This window comes from Bos mutus, chromosome 5, assembly GCF_027580195.1.
Source record: "Bos mutus isolate GX-2022 chromosome 5, NWIPB_WYAK_1.1, whole genome shotgun sequence".
NCBI classification, from domain to species: Eukaryota; Metazoa; Chordata; class Mammalia; order Artiodactyla; family Bovidae; genus Bos; species Bos mutus.
Genome location: NC_091621.1, coordinates 53,523,147 through 53,544,113, shown reverse-complemented (window position 1 = coordinate 53,544,113; position 20,967 = coordinate 53,523,147).

Here is a 20,967-nt window from a genome sequence, read left to right as displayed (position 1 = left end):
TGACATATAGTGCTTTCCAAGAGGAAAGAAAAAATTTTTGGACCAGTGACAGTTGTCAATACAGAAAAAAATTTTTTACTTCTTCAAGTCACTATTAGGTCTCAGTCCCAGACTCAAGGTCAATTCCAATTTGAGTTTCCATTAAATGGAAAGAGACAATTACCCACCCTAGTCTCTCTTTTGCCAATTCTTCTCCATTCTTTCTTTTCCACTTTCACCCACTGAAAGAGAGAATGGTGAAAAAGAAGATAATTACGACAATTCTCTTCCATGTGCAGGGCTGTGTTCTACTACAGGGAGCAGCAAACTTTGTTTATAAAAGGCCAGAAAGTAAATATTTGAGTCTATTCAGTTCTGCCTATGTTATGAAGACACATAGATAATATATAATAAATAGATGTCCTTGTGCTTCAGTAAAATTTTATTTGTAAAACAATCAGCAAACCAGATTTGGCCTATGGACCATAGTTTATGGGCATAGTTATGAATAGTAGAGTTTATATGTTTTACTTATTCTCACTGAGGAGACTATTGCTATTCTTATTTTACAGATGAAATTGGTACCCCCAAAAAACTTTCACTCTAATTATGGGTGAAGCTGTGTCTAACACCAAAGGTGAATCTAACATCGAAGCAGCCTATACTTTCCAGTTTTGCCTCTCTCCTGCTTGACTGAAGAAGGCAGTCAGGTAGCCTGGGCAATAGCAGAAACTGCACCCCTGGGCCTGATTACAAATTGTAGCTGCTAGTTTGAAAAGTCGCCCAACTTCTGTTGCAGTGATCCAGTGTTGTTGTTAATGTTGTTTAGTTGCTAAGTTGTGTCTGACTCTCTGTGACCCCGTAGACTGCATCACGAGACTGCATCACGCCAGGCTCCTGTCCTCTGCTATACCCCAGAGTTTGCTTAAATTCATTTCCATTGAGTCAGTGATGCTATCTAACCATCTCATCGTCTGTTGCCCCCTTCTTTTGCCTTCAAGCTTCCCCAGCATCATGATCTTTTCCAATGAGTCTGCCCTTCACATCAAGTAATCAAAGTATTGGTACTTCAGCATCAGTCCTTCCAATGAATATTCAAAGTTGATTTCCTTTAGGATTGACGGGTTTGATCTCCTTACAGTCCAGGGACTCTCAAGAGTCTTCTCTAGCACCACAATTTGAAAGCATCAATTCTTTGGTGCTCAGTCTTCTTTATGGACCAACTCTCACATCCATACATGACTATATACATCTTTGTTGGCAAAATGATGTCTCTGCTGTTTAATATGCTGTCTAGGTTGGTCATAGCTTTTCTTCCAAGGAGCAAGCATCTTTCAATTTCATGGCTGCAGTCACCATCCACAGTGATTTTGGAGCCCAAGAAAATAAAATCTGTCACTGCTTCCACTTTTGCATCTTCTATTTGCCATGAAGTGATGGGACCAGATGCCATGATCTTAGTTTTTTGAATATTGAGTTTTAAGCCAGCTTTTTCACTCTCCTCTTTCACCCTCATCAAGAGGCTCTTTAGTTCCTCTTCATTTTCTGCCATTAGAATGGTGTCATCTGCATATCTAAGGTTGTTGATATTTCTCCTGGCAATCTTGATTCCAGTTTGTGATTCATCCAGCCCAGCATTTCGCATGATGTACTCTGCATAGAAGTCAAATAAGCAGGGTGCCAATATACAGCCTTGACATACTTTTTTCCCTATTTGAAACTAGTCCATTGTTCCATGTTTGGTTCTAACTGTTGCTTCTTGACCTGCATACAGGTTTCTCAGGAGATAAATAAGGTGGTCTGGTATTCCCATCTCTTTAAGAATTTTCCAGTGTGTTGTGATCCATAGTCAATGAAGCAGAAGTAGATGTTTTTCTGGAATTCCCTTGCTTTCTCCATGATCCAACGAATGTTGGCAATTTGATCTCTGGGTTTTCTGTCTTTTTTAAACCCAGTTTGTACATCTGGAAGTTCTTAGTTCACATACTGCTAAAGCCTAGCTTGAAGGATTTTGAACATAACTTTGCTAGTATATGAAATGAGAACAATTATTTGGTAGCTGGAACATTCTTTGGTATTGCTGTTCTTTGGCATTGGAATGAAAACTGATATTTTCTGGTTCTGTGGCCACTGCTGAGTTCTCGGTATTTGCTGACATATTAAATGCAGTGCTTTAACAGCATCATCTTTTAGGGTTTGAAATAGCTCAGCTTTAATTCCATCACCTCCACTAGCTTTGTTCGTGGTGGTGCTTTCTAAGGCCCACTTGACTTCATAGTCTAGGATGTCTGGCTCTAGATGAATGACCACACCAGCATGACTATCTGGATCAATAAGACCTTTTTTTTATATAGTTCTTCTGTATATTATTGCCATTGCTTCTTAATATCTTCTGCTTCTGTTAGGTCCTTACTATTTCTGTCCTTTATTGTGCCCATCCTTGCATGAAATGTTCCCTGATATCTCAGATTTTCTTGAAGAGATCTCTAGTCTTTCCCATTCTATTGTTTTCCTTTATTTCTTTGCACTGTTTATTTAAGAAGGCCTTCTTATCTCTTCTTGCTGTTCTCTGGAACTCTGCGTACAGTTGGGCCTATCTTTCCCTTTCTCCCTTGCTTTTTGCTTCCCTTCTTTCCTCAGTTATGTGTACAGCCTCCTCAGACAACCAGTTTACCTTCTTGAAATTTTTGGGGGGAGAGATCGTTTTGGTCACCACCTCTTGTACAATGTTACAAATCTCCATCCATAGTTTTTCAGGCACTTTCTCTACCAGGTCTAATCCCTTTTATCTACCCATCACCTCTACTGTATAATCATAAGGGATTTGATTTACGTCATACTTGGTCTAGTGCTTCCCAAGTGGCTCAGTAGTAAAGAATCAGCCTGCCAAGCAGGAGATGCAGGTTTGACCCCTAGATGCAGAAGATACACTGGAGAAGGAAATAGCAACCCACTCCAGTATTCTTGCCTGAAAAATCCCATGGACAGAGGAGCATGGCAGGTTACAGTTCATGGGGTCACAAAGAATCAGACACAACTTCATGACTAAACAGCAGATCCAGTGTTGACCTAACCCAATTTTTCATGAAACAAGGTATATAAAAAGTCAGATGCCACCAAAAACAAGTACTGTCCGAGCATACAAACCTTTAAAGTTTTTTGCTCATGATGGCCCCTATGACCTCAACTCCAATGTTTAACAGCATCATCTTTTAGGGTTTGAAATAGCTCAGCTTTAATTCCATCACCTCCACTAGCTTTGTTCGTGGTGGTGCTTTCTAAGGCCCACTTGACTTCATAGTCTAGGATGTCTGGCTCTAGATGAATGACCACACCAGCATGACTATCTGGATCAATAAGACCTTTTTTTTATATAGTTCTTCTGTATATTATTGCCATTGCTTCTTAATATCTTCTGCTTCTGTTAGGTCCTTACTATTTCTGTCCTTTATTGTGCCCATCCTTGCATGAAATGTTCCCTGATATCTCAGATTTTCTTGAAGAGATCTCTAGTCTTTCCCATTCTATTGTTTTCCTTTATTTCTTTGCACTGTTTATTTAAGAAGGCCTTCTTATCTCTTCTTGCTGTTCTCTGGAACTCTGCGTACAGTTGGGCCTATCTTTCCCTTTCTCCCTTGCTTTTTGCTTCCCTTCTTTCCTCAGTTATGTGTACAGCCTCCTCAGACAACCAGTTTACCTTCTTGAAATTTTTGGGGGGAGAGATCGTTTTGGTCACCACCTCTTGTACAATGTTACAAATCTCCATCCATAGTTTTTCAGGCACTTTCTCTACCAGGTCTAATCCTTTTATCTACCCATCACCTCTACTGTATAATCATAAGGGATTTGATTTACGTCATACTTGGTCTAGTGCTTCCCAAGTGGCTCAGTAGTAAAGAATCAGCCTGCCAAGCAGGAGATGCAGGTTTGACCCCTAGATGCAGAAGATACACTGGAGAAGGAAATAGCAACCCACTCCAGTATTCTTGCCTGAAAAATCCCATGGACAGAGGAGCATGGCAGGTTACAGTTCATGGGGTCACAAAGAATCAGACACAACTTCATGACTAAACAGCAGATCCAGTGTTGACCTAACCCAATTTTTCATGAAACAAGGTATATAAAAAGTCAGATGCCACCAAAAACAAGTACTGTCCGAGCATACAAACCTTTAAAGTTTTTTTGCTCATGATGGCCCCTGCGACCTCAACTCCAATGTAAAAAGTCAAGCATTGGGCCAGATTTGAAGGATATTTGAGCATTACTTTCAGTTCAGTTCAGTTCAGTAGAACAGTCGTGTCCGGCTCTTTGCGACCCCATGAATCGCAGCACGCCAGGCCTCCCTGTCCATCACCAACTCCCAGAGTTCACTCAAACTCATGTCCATCAAGTCAGTGATGCCATCCAGCCATCTCATCCTCTGTCATTCCCTTCTCCTCCTGCCCCCAATCCCTCCCAGCATCAGAGTCTCTTCCAGTGAGTCAACTCTTCGCATGAGGTCGCCAAAGTACTGGAGTTTCAGCTTTAGGATCATTCCTTCCAAAGAAATCCCAGGGCTGATCTCCTTCAGAATGGACTTGTTGGATCTCCTTGCAGTCCAAGGGACTCCCAAGAGTCTTCTCCAACACCACAGTTTGAAAGCATCAATTCTTCGGTGCTCACCTTTCTTCACAGTCCAACTCTCACATCCATACATGACCACTGGAAAACCCATAGCCTTGACTAGACGGACCTTTGTTGGCAAAGTATTGTCTCTGCTTTTCAATATGGTATCTAGGTTGGTCATAACTTTTCTTCCAAGGAGTAAGCGTCTTTTAATTTCATGGCTGCAGTCACCATCTGCAGTGATTTTGGAGCATTACTTTGGTGTTACACAAATACCATATTTATAGCACCTATGTGTTTAATGCCCACCAGAAGGATGGAAATTGAGAGTATATCTATCCCTAGAGCTTTGTGCAACACCTGACACATAGAAAGTTCTCAAGAAATATTGTGCCATGTCTTCATAGATTACTGAGGTAATAAAATGTATTTATTATAAATAAAAACATAATATACAGTTGCAGTACATATTATAATAATTATATTATATTATTATAGATCATTATAATTACATGTAATATTATTATATTACATGTAATTATAATTACATATTATAATATATAAACAAATTAAAGGTTTTTATAAGCACTGTAATAGAAGTAAGGTATTATGCTTGCTTTCTGTAAGCTGACACATCAATAGAAAAGAAGAGAGACACATTGTTGTTGGCCCTGCATTATTGCTGAGAAGTAAAAAGTGCTCTAATTGTTCAGAAGAGAACAGAAAGCTTAACTCTCTCTCCTCTGTAGGCATAGCTTCATAAAGGAGATGACATAGAAGTTGGCCCTTGGAACTGAGTAAGATTGGTTAGGAGGAAATGTTGGAGGAAGGGCATCTTGGGCAAAGGAGACATGGTGAGCAAAGCCAGAGAGATGGGGAAAGGTGGGGCATGTTAGAAGAAGAGAAGCTGTTTGGTCTGACTACAGCACTGGGCAGGAAGGGGGAATAATGAAAGATATGCCAGAAAGATACTTCAAGGAGATCAAACCACCAGTCAGTCCTAGAGGAAATCAACCCTGAATATTCACTGGAGAGACTGATGCTGAAGATGAAGCTCCAATACTTTGGCCACCTGATGTGAGAGCCAACGCATTGGAAAAGACCCTGATGCTGGGAAAGATTGAAGACAGGAGGGAAAGGGGACCTCAGAGGGTAAGATTGTTGGATGGCATCACCGACTCAATGGACATGAGTTTGAGCAAGCTCCAGGAGTTGGTGAAGGACAGGGAAGCCTGGCATGCTGCAGTCCATGGGTCACAAAGAGGCTGACATAACTGAGTGACTGAGCAACAGCAGGAAAGGCCAGAAAGATTAGGCTGGAAGCAAATAGGACTTAAATCATAGTAGAAGAGTTCTGAAATAAAGACTAATAATGAGAACTACATTTCCAAACAGAAAAACAGTTCAAAGTTTTTCATTTTCTCCAAAAATTGGAGTTATTTTCGAATTGAAAATGACATTGACAGAAAAAGAAATGGTGCTGAATTGTAAGAAAAAAAAAATATATATATAGTCTGAAGGTAGAGGAAATGATGTCATGAAACACTCGTCTGTAAAGTTATCATGTTTTTTATTTGCTAAATATGTGAACTTGCATCTATTCTAATTTATCATTGTTTCAAGAGGATTAGTTAGGAGGATTAGTTAAGAGGTACTATAACCTCATGCAGTAGGAACTGAATCTATTTTTTCTCATTGTTGTATTCCCAGCACCTAATACAGCGCCTGATATGAAGCAGATGTCAAATAAATGTTTAAAGAAGAAGTGAATAAAGTCACACTGCCCTTCATAGTCATAAAAACAAGCATCTTTTTTTGGTTTATTTCTAGGTTTAGGAAATTACATGTCAGTTATTTGAAAGCCAACTAGGAAATTCACCAAAAAAAAAAAAAGTTCTATCTAAACACCCAACAAAACAACAAACACTGCTTAGGTTGAGACCATTGCTTTAATTTTAGTGTTGACTGATAAAAGAATGAATTAAACCTAGGTTCTTATTTTAAAACCAAATTCCTTTGAATTTAGCCATATGTGAGAGACCCGTCTAGTCCATTATTTTTTGGTAACTACAAATAATTTTAACATAGAAGGAATCCTATGTTTAAATTAAAAACATGATCATCGGCCTCCTGACTGTTCTTCCAACCCATGCCAATTGCCCACTCCTGTCTAACCTACTCTTCTCCCAAGTTATCTTCTTCAAGTATGATCTTGTTTTTAGCTTTTTGTAATCCCAAATGAATGGGTCAATTTAAATGGAAACATTTGCAAAATTTTACTAGCAATCTCCTAGCAAGAATATTGCAACAACAGAAGGTAAATTATGGCCTGCAGCCTAGAGGGTTTTCATGGGAATTCCTGTGTCTGTCTGGACTAGTCTTTGGGGTCTAGACTGAGGGAAATCACTCCCTACATTTGCTAATTGCTGAAGCTAAAGCAGGATTTCCGTGCCAAGTAGGCAAAGCATAATCCTTAGAGACACTCGTGCCTCTGAGTGAGATGATGAAACCCCCGATGGTGGCTTGTTATTTTCATAGAGCACAGGCAGGTGTCCAGGGTCAACTAGGCATGAACCTGAAGCATGAGAATGGTCCAGAGCTGAATAGTAAATGCAGGGGTTTTCTCCTCCTTTTCTTTTCTCTTCTGTCTTTTGTTTTTTCCTCTTATTTGTTTTCTGTTTTTAGCTATTGGGTTTGTACTTAGAGAACATTTCTTGGTGGTGATGGTCACAGTGGTGGTAGATGGCATCCCGTTGCCTTATAAGAAACAGCTAGCTTCTGAGGTTATTGCAGTGGTTCTCTCTGAGCAGTGTGGCTTCCAAAAGTGGAGGTGGAAATTAAATGGCATTTACGTAGCAAAGCTGTAGGGATAATTAGTAATTCGACACACAGCCGTTCAGGGCAAGGTCAACAGGAGGAGTAACATAGCATCATATGACAAGCATTTAATGGGCTGTGTGAAATGAGTGGGTGGTCTAGGCTCAGCTCTGCCCAGGTACTAGTTCCCACACTCCTAGGCTCTGGAAAGGGTCAATTGCACACAGAGTCACACATACAGCCCTGACTGGATTGAGTTAGCCACCAAAGCCCCATTGGACCAGAGGTTGGAGTTCTGTCTGGTTAAAAAAAGTCATTCAATGAAGCTACAAATGCATGACATTTTAAGTGTACTAACCTAACTAAATTATACCAGTTGGTATAATTTTTTGGCTTAATAGTTTTTCCATTTCTTTGCCACAACATTGTGAAAGGAACTGGGCAGAGTCATGCTAATCCTGTGGAAAATGAGATGTTTGGATAGAGAAAAGGCAGGAAGGCTTCCTGGTGAAGGTTTACCAGCTGCAAAAAATTTTAAATGTCCTCCATTCATGAGCAAGGCTTCACAGTACCCTGACACCATGAGAATTCACCAGAGAGTTGGGTGGAGCTCCGCCAACACTAATTATGAAGTTTTCACTTCTCCTTCACCTCAGCTGATTCTTGAGAATGTCCATTTCCAATGATGCCAAGCCTTTCTTTGACAGTAGAGATCATTCTTTTTGTATTCAGTGCAAACCAATTAAACAAGCAGGAAGAGTAAAAACTTATGTCATCATGCTAAGAATTTCTACTAACTTTTTTTTTCTAGATTTTTTTTTTTTTGTAGATATTTAATTCAACTGGCATTTGTCACAGACCTACTGTGTTCTATTATAGAAACCATCTACCCTATGCTCTGGGTTCGATCTAAAGAAAGCCTAGCATAGGTCAACACATAAATAGCTTTCAAATTCTTTACAACAGATGTCAGCAAACTTTTCTGGTAAAAGTCCAGATAGTAAATACTTTCAGCTTCAGGGGTCAAACACAGTTTATTCTCTGCACAACTACTCACCTCTGCTTTGTAGCCTGAAGGCAGCTATGTACAATACACCGATGAGTGGGTTCAGCTGTGTACCAATAAAACTTTATTTTAAAACCAAGCACCAGGACAGTGGATTGTAATACAAAGTTACCCAAATGTCAAACTGAGAGGGAACGAAAAACAACCAACGTTTACTATTTTACTGAAAACATAATCTGACTTCTTTCAATCATTGTTGTTCAGTCGCTAAGTCATGTCTGACTCTTTGTGACCCCATGGACTGTAGCATACCAGGCTCTCTCTCCTCCACTGTTTCCTGGAGTTTGCTCAAATTCATGTCCATTGAGTCGGTGATGCTATCTAAGCATCTCATTCTCTGCTACCCCCTTGTCCTTTGCCTTCAATCTCTTTGAAGGCAGCATCAGTTCCAGAAAGTTGGCTCTTTGCATCAGGTGGCCAAAGTATTGGAGCTCCAGCTTCAGCATCAGTTCTTCCAATGAATATTCAGGGTTGATTTCCTTTAGGATTGACTGGTTTCTTCACTTTGCAGTCCAAGGGACTCTCAAGAGTCTTCTCTCTTTCAGTCACAGATATGAAAAATTAATCCCCTTAGTCAGATGCAGAAGCAGCTTCACAGTCAGAGTGTTTTATTAATTCATGATTTATGCTTTACCTAACTTTCAAAAAAAAAAAAAGTCCCAAGTGGCTGTCACTGGGAATACATACATTTAGATTTATTTGCATGGTGTAGGCAAAGAGACTTGTCCAACTAATGCAATTCTAGGTAGAATTATATGTCATTAATTGGAAATTCAGCTGAGACAAAAATTTGCCTTCCTTTAACACTTAGTTAAGATGGACTGTGTCAGGCTTGAGCAGACAAAGATAGTGAGGGAAGAGGGCTTCTCAGGACATGAGCAAATCAAATCATGAGCCAACAGAGAAAATACTCTTTAAGACAAAGCATGAGCAAAACTTAGAGTTAGTGTCAAATCATAGTATTATGCCTCATTAAAGAGGAGAAAACAGGGGAAAAAAAATTTAAAAACCCTAACATTTTTAGAGAAATTACTATATGCCTAACATGGTATTAATAAGTAATTTAAAATGAGCCATCCATTCAAATTTTTTAATACTTCAAAGTAAGTATGCTTATCTACGTATTACAGGGGAGAAAAAAGATTTTCCTTAAATGTACATACTAGTACCCCTTAGAATTGGAATCTGAACCCAGCTCTCTCTAGTTCCAAAGAATATGGCTTCCTTTTATACAGCACTGCTTCATGAGCACAAAATAACAGAATTTGGCCTATCTTTTAAGTCAAGAATCCTCTTGCATCTTCCTAATTCTTTCAACCTATAATATGCTCTACTTGTTTGTTCATTGTCGAATCAAATCATGGTCAATATCAGATCAGATCAGTCGCTCAGTCGTGTCCAACTCCTTGCGACCCCATGAATCGCAGCACGCCAGGCCTCCCTGTCCAACACCAACTCCCGGAGTTCACTCAGACTCACGTCCATCGAGTCAGTGATGCCATCCAGCCATCTCATCCTCTGTCATCCCCTTCTCCTCCTGCCCCCAATCCCTCCCAGCATCAGAGTCTTTTCCAATGAGTCAACTCTTCACATGAGGTGGCCAAAGTACTGTAGTTTCAGCTTTAGCATCATTCTTTCCAAAGAAATCCCAGGGCTGATCTCCTTCAGAATGGACTTGTTGGATCTCCTTGCAGTCCAAGGGACTCTCAAGAGTCTTCTCCAACACCACAGTTCAAAAGCATCAATTCTTCAGCACTCAGCTTTCTTTAGAGCCCAACTCTCACATCCATACATGACCATTGGAAAAACCATAGCCTTGACCAGATGGACCTTTGTTGGCAAAGTAATGTCTCTGCATTTTAATATGCTGTCTAGGTTGGTCATAACTTTCCTGCCAAGGAGTAAGCATCTTTTAATTTCATAGCTGCAGTCACCATCTGCAGTGATTTTGGAGCCCCAAAAAATAAAGTCTGCCATTGTTTCCACTGTTTTCCCATCTATTTGCCGTGAAGGGATGGGATCAGATGCCACGATCTTCGTTTTCTGAATGTTGAGCTTTAAGCCAACTTTTTTACTCTCCTCTTTCACTTTCATCAAGACGCTCTTTAGTTCTTCACTTTCTGCCATAAGGGTGGTGTCATCTGCATATCTGAGGTTATTGATATTTCTCCCGGCAATCTTGATTCCAGTTTGTGTTTCTTCCAGTCCAGCGTTTCTCATGATGTACTCTGCATATAAGTTAAATAAACAGGGTGACAATATACAGCCTTGACGAACTTCTTTTCCTATTTGGAACCAGTCTGTTGTTCCATGTCTAGTTCTAACTGTTGCTTCCTGACCTGCATACAAATTTCTCAAGAGGCAGATCAGGTGGTCTGGTATTCCCATCTCTTGAAGAATTTTCCACAGTTTATTGTGATCCACACAGTCAAAGGCTTTGGCATAGTCAATAAAGCAGAAATAGATGATTTTCTGGAACTCTCTTGCTTTTTCCATGATCCAGCGGATGCTGGCAATTTGATCTCTGGTTCCTCTGCCTTTTCTAAAACCAGTTTGAACATCAGGAAGTTCATGGTTCACATATTGCTGAAGCCTTAATCAAACCCAATCCTATGATTGGTATGTAGTTCCTTGGGTTTGAAGTTAACTAGCCCCCTAGATGGAGGAAGCCTGGTGGGCTGCAGTCCATGGGGTTGCTAAGAGTCAGACACGACTAAGCGACTTCACTTTCACTTTTCACTTTCATGCATTGGAGAAGGACATGGCAACCCACTCCAGTGTTCTTACCTAGAGAATCCCAGGGACAGAGGAGCCTGGTGGGAGGCCGTCTATGGGGTCGCACAGAGTCGGACACGACTGAAGCGACTTAGCAGCAGCAGCAGCAGCCCACTAGAGATCAAAGAATAGATCATCTGTCAAAAACTATATTCCCCCTCCTTTCTCAGTCAGTTAACTGAGGCTGGCTTTCAAATAATCCATAATTCTCATGCATTTAGCTACCAATTAGTCCTGAGAGTATAATAAAGAAAAAGAATAAATAACATTTACTGTGTCTTAAGTATGTACCAGTCAGTGTGACATCATTCTGAATTCTTTGATGATCCTATTAGGAGAGTAGGACTGTATCTCCATTTTACGTAAACTGTCTCTCACTAAGAGTCAGGATAATCTGCTCTGCGTCACCCAACTGGTAAACAACAGAGCTGAGATTCAAACCCACATCTTGTTAAATTACTTCTAAACACAGACCTTAGAGAAAAATCACATGGTTGTTTTTCCTGATAAGCAGGAAAACAGTCTTCCTGATGAGGCTTCCAGTTAGGAAGGTACTTTCTTTCTTTCAGTGCCTGAATGCACTTTTGACCTCCAGGAAAGGAGCTTGAGGAAGAGTAAGCAGTAGTATTCACTCTTCCTGCTATCTCAAGAGCCCCTATAGAAATTAGGAGCCAAAAGTAGTGAAAAAAAAAAAAAAAGAAAGAAAGAGAAGGGACAGACATTGTTGAAACAGAAATAGAAAAGGCTTAGTAATAAAGTCTTTTCAGAAATGTGGTTTGAAGAATTTAAACATAGGTACATGTTGCTCCAAAAGTGATCAAAAGTAAAATTCAAATACCGTACTTGCCAGTACTTGTATTTTACTCACATAGAGATAGAGTTTGTACAAAATATAAAAGAAAGTGCATAAGAGTTCTTTCATTTCTCAACAACCAGCTTCCCAGAGCACCTCATAATAGGTTTTTCAACATCATGAACACAGTAATGCATGACTTTATACTAAAGTTCAGAAAGCCCACATTCTATATGCACTTACCTAAGGTTGTGAGTCAAATGACAAACCGCGCATTTTATTCCCAAGTAGGAACATTCCAGTTTTCGCTGAATTGTTACACATATATTGTCCTTTCAGTCTTTCCTGACAACAGAGAATGGTGATAAATCTCTTTGTCTATATGGAATCAAGATATGATTCTTAAACAACAAAGACTGTAATTGTATTAGCAGCACAATGAGTCACCCTATCACTTATATCCTGAATAAATGTGAGAAGCATCTGTTGAAATGGAATCCGTGGGCTCCTTTTAATGGGCCAAATGTCTCCAAGGACAGAATAGTGGGAGGAAGTGATCCAGCTGCTCAGACTACAAATCTTTTGTCCTTGAAAGAAAAATCAGGGAAGCATCCTGTAGAAAAAAATAATTGTATGCACTTTACCTTGGGAAAAGATTAACAGAGCTTAGTTAGAGCACTGGTCATTTGACTATTTCTATTTCTGTTATTCCTCACAAGAGGTATGGCAAGAGTGAATTTTCCTCCCTGATGTGTTTCTCAAGTTGTGATTTTAAAATTTCTTCAAGGGTACTTCAGGGGGCCAAAAGAGAGGCCCTACCCACTCCCATTGCTTCTGCAAAGCAGACACAAACACACACCACATAAAAAAGTTCTTACCAAATCAATGGAAAGAAGAGTATAGTAGATAAGGTACCAAGGGAAGAGATGAAGCAAATGTTCCTTAGTGTGAAAATTAAAAAAAAAAAAAAAAAACAGCATAAAAATCACTGTATAAAATAGGGACATTTCAGCACTTTAGAACTGCTCAGGGACACTCTGAATGGCCCTGTGCTGTGCCAAGTGCTGTGCTCAGTCACTTCAGTCATGCCCAACTGTGATTCTGTGGACTATAGTCTGTCAGGCTCCTCTGTCCATGGGATTCTCTAGGCAAGAAAATTGGAGTGGGTGATCTGAAAATGCCCTTGGACCAGGGCAAGCTCTTTTCTTCATGAGAGAAAGTTGGCCTAGGCATTGGGTGGGAAAGGAAAAAAAAGGGGCCTATCTGATAAATGAAACATTTCCTGCCATACCAGTAAACAAGAATGTCACAATCATCAGCAGTTGCAGCCACCGTGGATGATGAGCTGGTGAGCCCTGAGGGAACTCAAGACGGAAAGAATATATGCCATTTGGCAGCCATCAGGCTGCAGTCACTCCCCATGGTGAACCCTGAGGAGACTCAAGATGTGAAACCTCAGGAAACTGGCCCCAGATAGCTGAGGTACATATCACAAGAATGAGTTCACTGAGCCCAGACTCTTGCATTTTCCCATACATAGAAAAGCACTAAATTCCTTAACTTGAGATACCTAATTTTCTTTAATTAACATCATCTTTTGCTGTTTGACTACCTGCACTTTGTTGTAAAACTTCTATATAACCTAGCTTCCCCAACCCTCACCACCACCCCACCTCTGCCCTCCACCACCTCCTTGAAGCAGTTCTCTCAGGGTTACTTGAGATGCTGTCTTTGGGGCCTGAAGTCGTAGAGTGAAGTGAAAGTCACTCAATCATTCCAACTCTTTGTGACCACATGGACTATACAGTCCATGGAATTCTCCAGGCCAGAATACTGAAGTGGGTAGCCTTTGCCTTCTCCAGGGGATCTTCCCAACCCAGAGATCAAGTTGTAAAAATTTCTCACCACATAAAACATAACTCTCAACTTTTAGACTGTGAACATTTTTTTAAGCCCACATATTCTACAGTTGAAAGGGAGCTTGCACAATAGTTGCTCCAAGTTTCCTAGGGTTTACAGTCCTTCCTGTCATTTTCACTGCCCCCAACATCACTGATGTAGGCGGAGAAAGCCATCATCTAGAATCTTTAGGAAGATCATGACATTGCTTGCCCTGACCCTCCCATGCATGCCCCTGAGACAGGAAACCTCAAAGGACAAAAGACACATTAGAAAAATTGTGCCTCACAAGTCACTTATCTTGCTCTGAGAGGGTCAGGCTTCATTACCTCTATTCTGCAAAAAGCAATAAAGAAAAGAGGGAGGGAGCCCAACGCTGCTGAGGAAAGACAGTGGCAGGGGCACCACTGAAGATGACAGAGTTGTTCTGGCAAAGGCCCTGGCAATTGCTAAATGTGCATAGAGGTGCCTGTCTTGGAGTAAGCCCCAGGAAAAAAAAAAAAATACCAGGCAAGCTGAGCAGCTTGGAGCAGTGGCAGACAGCAAGAGCATGCAAGGGAGTAAAGCAGACTCTGGCCAGTGTGTGCAGGATATACCCAAGGAATTGCACTCTCCTTGCTGTGAGTAAAGATGAAATGGGAAATGCATAAAGGATCACCTAGGGATTTCATGATTGAAATTAGCCACTGAAAAGACTGGGGAGCTCTTGGGAGTTTTGTTAACAGCAGGAAGATCATTATCATCACATCTTAATGAACATTTATTGGACATTTGCTTTGGCCCAAGCATTGTGGTAAACCCTATGCATGCTTTTTCCCTTTAGTCTCCATAACAACTCTGTATGGTACACACTGTAGTTCCCTAGAGTGGTATGGCTGTTTTACAAAAAATGAAAGGGAACCACTTGGAAAGTTAAGAATATTGCCCAAGATTACATAGCTGGCATATGGGAGAATGAAGACTGTTCTCAGGCCTGTCGTATTTCAAAGGTAGACTCTTTAAATAATGGTAAAGTACTAACAGCAGGCCTGTTTTGGCTCTCTCCTTAGGGTTTTTACATACATTCATATTTGCCCATCATTCATATAACAAAGACTTCTGAGAACCTACTATATGCCAGGCCCAGTGCTGTGCTCAGCATTGGTGAAACATTTATGAAAATGTCAGCAGAGTCCCACATCTTTTGGAGCTTTCAGTTAGTGGAGGAGACAGATATTAGTCAAATAGTTGTACACATAAATATAAAATTACATCTGTGATAAATGTTATGCAGGATTTTGAAGCACATAACAAGGGTCTTTGCATAACCTGAGGGTTCCCTACAAAAGGCGCCAGTGAGTTGACAATGGAAGAATGAGTAGAAAATAACTAGGTTAAAGGGTGGAGCTGAGAAAAGCATCTTATCTGGTACTAAACACCTGTGGGGGGAAGGGAATTGGACCTAGTGGAGGAAATAATTTTTAAAAAAGACGGTGATAGTATTGTGACTACAGAAAGAAAGATAAAGTGTCTACAGAGGATAATAGGAGAGTCTTACACAGTTTTCAGTGTTGATAGAAAGGATTGTGTTGTGTGTTAGTCGCTCAGTCATATCTTACTCTTTGCGTTCGTATGGACTGTAGCCCACCAGGCTCCTCTATCCATGGGATTCTCCAGGCAAGAATACTGGAGTGGGTTGCCATTTCCTTCTCCAGGAAATCTTCCCCACCCAGGGATTGAATCTGGGTCTCCTGCATTGCAGGCAGATTCTTTACCATCTGAGCCATAAGGGAAGTCCAGGAGGGATTGAGTAATGATAAATAGTCAACACTTATCTTGCTGGTTATATGCAAGACAATGTTGTTTACATATATTTACTCATTTAATTTTTCTTATTAGCCTCTGCAGATGAGGTATTTATTATTCTCATTTTACAGATAAAGAAATGGAAGCGTAAGTAATCTCGCTCCCTAGTGAAAAATGGGTACTGAAGATTGGGTTCTTAAAGGTACAAAATTGGTAACAAATACATAAAAGCAAAAATTAAAAATCTGGAGTAGAGTTTGGAATTTCAAAAATACGATGTTAAAGAAAAGAAGAAGTAAAAGATAGAGGGAGAAAACAAACAAAGAAAAACAAACAAGGTCGCGAAAATTATAAAGAAAATATAGGTACAAAATTGATAACTAATACCAAAAAGCAAAAGTTAAAAATCTAGAGTAGAGTTTGGAATTTCAAAAATACAATGTTAAAAAAAGAAGAAGAAAAAGAGAGAGAGAAAAAAAAAACAAGAACAAACAAAGTCACATAAATTATAAAAAAAAAAAAAATACAGGTACAAAATTGATAACAAATACCAAAAAGCATAAATTAAAAATCTAGAGTAGAGTTTGGAATTTCAGATATACAGTGTTATTTAAAAGAAGAAGAGAAAGAAACAGAGAAAAAGAAAAAGAAAAAATAAAAAAGGGTCACAGAAATTATAAAAAAAAAAAAAAACTATAGGTACAAAATTGATAACAAATACCAAAAAACTAAAATTAAAAATCTAGAGTAGAGTTTGGAATTTCTGTTCCATTGGAACAGAACATTGGAATACAATGTTAAAGAAAAGAAGGAAAAAAAAAAGGTCAAAAAATTATAAAAAATATATATATATGAAGTTTGCTTTAAAAAAAATAAGGTCTTCTTTTTTTTTTTGCAAAGTAATCAGTTATAAAAGTGGAAATTAAAGGAATAATAGAGGACTTAAAAAAATTTTTAATAAAAAAATAATTTAAAAAAAAAAGAAAGAAAGAAAGAATGATCGTACAAATAGTAAAAATATATCTAGGACTTTCTCCGGTTTTGTTGTGAGTATTGTGGGTTCAGTTCATTTTTGGCTAGTTCCTTGGTCCGACTTATATTTCTCAAGATCTATAGGCCCCTTCCTATGTAGTTGGTAGTAACCACAGGGTTTTAATCTATTGCCTGTAGCTTCCAAGGAGGTTCCCTCTGTTATAGCTTCTTCTGTTTGCTGGTCTCTTCAGTGTCTGGTTTCTGCCCTGACACAAAGGGGACGGTGGAGGACACTTTTTTTTTTTTTTTTTCCCACTGCTGGGCATACACACTGAGGAAACCAGAAGGGAAAGAGACACGTGTACCCCAATGTTCATCGCAGCACTGTTTATAATAGCCAGGACATGGAAGCAACCTAGATGCCCATCAGCAGATGAATGGATAAGAAAGCTGTGGTACATATACACAATGGAGTATTACTCAGCCATTAAAAAGAATACATTTGAATCAGTTCTAATGAGATGGATGAAACTGGAACCTATTATACAGAGTGAAGTAAGCCAGAAAGAAAAACACCAATACAGTATACTAACGCATATATATGGAATTTAGAAAGATGGTAACAATAACCCTGTGTACGAGACAGCAAAAGAGACACTGATGTATAGATCAGTCTTATGGACTCTGTGGGAGAGGGAGAGGGTGGGGAGATTTGGGAGAATGGCATTGAAACATGTATAATATCATGTATGAAACGAGTTGCCAGTCCAGATTCGATGCACAATACTGGATGCTTGGGGCTGGTGCACTGGAACGACCCAGAGGGAGGGTATGGGGAGGGAGGAGGGAGGAGGGTTCAGGATGGGGAACACAGGTATACCTGTGGCGGATTCATTTCGATATTTGGCAAAACTAATACAATATTGTAAAGTTTAAAAATAAAATTAAATTAAAAAAAAAAAAAAGAAATGGAAGCAAAGAGTTTAAGGAACTGGCCCAGATAGTGCATGTCAGAGCTACAGGTTCTTGTTCTTAACCAATATAGACTCCTACTTCTATATCTTAAAGAAAAGGGGATGAATATATTAGAGAAAGTATGATCAATAGGTTAAGATAGTAGTTCTTAAATACCAGTGTACATGAAAATCAAGAAGTGTGACCATTTAAATTCAGATATTCATGCTCTCTGCACTCCTAGGTTTCTGAATCAATAGGTCCAGTCTTTTTTCAATATTCAATCCAAATAATTCCAATGCAAATGCTCCAGGGACAAAACCTCAAGAAATACTGCTTTGCTTTAACAACTAGGAAGGGTAGCTGCAGACGTAGGAAGTTTGGTATGTTTGGTAGAGGAGCTTGGGGACGTTCCTCTCCAACGGCCTCAATGTATTCTGTGAAGTATAATAGAGCATACAGAAGTAGCATAAGACAAATGCAGGTGTCATCTGAAAGACCCTGCTTAACTATGAAACAATTGAGAACAATCCATCCTTGGCTTTGAGAAACACTGCTCCAGTGAATTGCTCCATTTCTTGTTCATTCTGGTCCCAAGAGTGGCTAAAGAAGACTCTGTGTCTGTAGCTCAAGCAATTACAGGAAGGAATGTGTATTCTAAGGGTGAAACGAACTAGGACCTTATGGGACTTGGGTCATTCCATGCTCCCTGTTTCTTGTTTGTAGGGAGTAGCCTTCAGCCTTCATGGCCTTCCCTGAGTTCCAAAGAGCAGATTGAAACAGTTGCTAATCTGAGGAGGCAGGGGATGTAGAGACAAGAAAGGAGCAGCCAAGAAACGATAGTGCAGTCTTGGGGCAAAGTCCTGGCTCTGCCTCAGGAATACACATAACAAATCTGGACACTTCTGTAGCACTAAGAAAGAAGTGAACGTGTTACTTGCTCAGTTGTATCCAACTCTTTGTAACCCCATGGACTGTACCCCACCAGGCTCCTCTATCCATGGGATTCTCCAGGCAAGAATACTGGAGTGTGTTGCCATTCCCTTCTCCAGGGGATCTTCCTGACCCAGGGATCGAACCTGGGTCTCCTGCAGAACCCAGGTCTCCTGCATTGCAGGCTGATTCTTTACCATCTGAGCCACAGGGAAGCAAACCCTCAACAAACGAAACATATTAGTGTTCTTCATTTCAGATTAAAGGAACCAAAGAAGCTTTTCAAGAGACCACCTGAGGCCAGATTAAAGGACTCACAGAAACTCATGGGACCATCTAAGGCCAAATTAAAGGCATGCAGGCTCTTCACACCCTAATCCTTATCAGCAATCTGCCCTTGAACCACTGCTATAAAACTCCTCACCAAATCATCCCAGGTTGGGGCACACAGTTTTGAGAGGCATGAGCCTGCTGTGTACCCCTTTGTCTGGCAAAGAAATAAAGATATTCTTTTCTACTTCATCTAAAGCCCCATCTCTGAGATTTGCGTCAGCACTGCACAAAGAGGCTGAGTTTCAGCATCAAGAGAGCAGTTGGAAGGCCAGATGATTGAAGAAAGACTAGATGCAGAGTGGAGATAAACTAAATAAGCCAAGGATAGCTGCAGGCTTGAGGTCCTACAAGAGGGAATCAATAAGATCCAGAAGAGGAAAAGATGTACTTATGGCTGAAAGGGAAGTAAATGGGAGACTTGGTTTATATACCGTGTCCTGGGTTGCAATGGGCATTGTTTAAAACTTCTTTTATCCCAGAATTATTTCCCAGAACTTGCTACTGGACCTCTCAGAACACTGATATGAACATCTGAAAAAGTAACAGGGACAAGGGGGAACATCTGCGGTCTGCAACTTACACAGCTAATGAATGGCCTTTCCCTGACTCTTGTGAAGTTAAGTGAAAGTTGCTCAGTCGTGTCCGATTCTTTGTGACCCCATGGCCTACACAGTCCATGGAATTCTCCAGGCCAGAATACTGGAGTGGGTAGCCTTTCCCTTCTCCAGGGTCTCTGACTCTTACATCACCAGAAAACATAAACCTCCACATGCTGTAAGCATGTAACCAGCAGTAGGGAAAACATTCATTATCAGGAAGAATTGTCCAACTCCTAAGGATTCAGCTCTAGAAGAGAAAATATTCTGTTTAATGACTTTTCTTAGTTCTTTCAATGGATTGTCCTTGTTGCTTATTTCAATCACCCCCAAGAAGCAAATCAAAACTGGAGTCAGATTTCAAGTGCAAGCAACTCTCGACTATCCGTTTATTTCACAGTTTATAATCCACATGAACACAAAAGTGTAACTTAGCTAACCACTTCCACAGCCTCCTCCTCTTTACCCAGAAATAACTTCCTTGGCACCTTTAGCTGGAAAAAAATGCTTATCTTGAATTTAACCTTGTAACCCATCAGCCTGCTACCATGAACTTAAATAGTCAACATTCAGGCATACAGAAGCCTTTCGTTTTCTGGTTCCAAATGTGAGGAGTTTGGAAGTCCCCATTCTGTCCTAACCACAAGTAAAAAGCTAAACACACTGAAGAAGTAGCAACTTATCTTGTATCCATAAGAGAGTGGAAGACAGAGAGCAAAAGGCTGCTGTTAAGATTGGAGAGACGGGCTTCCCTGGTGGCTCAGAGGTAAAGAATCTTCCTGCCAGTGCAGGAGACAGAGGAGACTCAAGTTCAATCCTTGGATCAGGAAGATCCCCTAGAAGTGGAAATGGTAACTCATTCCAGTATTCTTAACTGGATAATCCCATGGACAGAGGAACCTGGCTGGCTACAGTCCATGGGGTCCCCAAGAGTCAGACATGACTGAGTGACTAAGCATGCACGCACAGGATTGGAGAGATGGGTGAATGTGGAGCCATGGTTCACAGGAGCAGAGACTTTGGAGCAAACACCACCAAGGGGGCTTCCCCAGCCAGTACTGGGGCAGGAAAACCTGAGCTGTAAATAATGAACTCCTGGAGGCTCCGTGTGGACAATTCTGAGAGTTGAAAACTCGAGGAGGACCCAGTCACAGGAGGAGCCCCAAAATATCACGAGAAGTAGAAGGGACACCCCGTGAAAGTGACCTGGGCACCAGAGTTCATATCTCCATCTCTCCACTTTTCCTGAGTTGAGGGGAAGAAGACAAACTTCACTTACTAAGTTGAATTAGAGACAGAACCTCCCTGGGTAACCAGGGGAGAATGCCCATGAACTGAGGCCAAGCTGAAGCTGCCATCTCTGGCTTTGTGGGCAGTCAGCCCACCCTTTCGGAAGTGCGTCAGACAGGACTCCTGTTGTGTTTCTCCAGCAAGGAAGCTTCCTGTAGGTCACGGTGTGT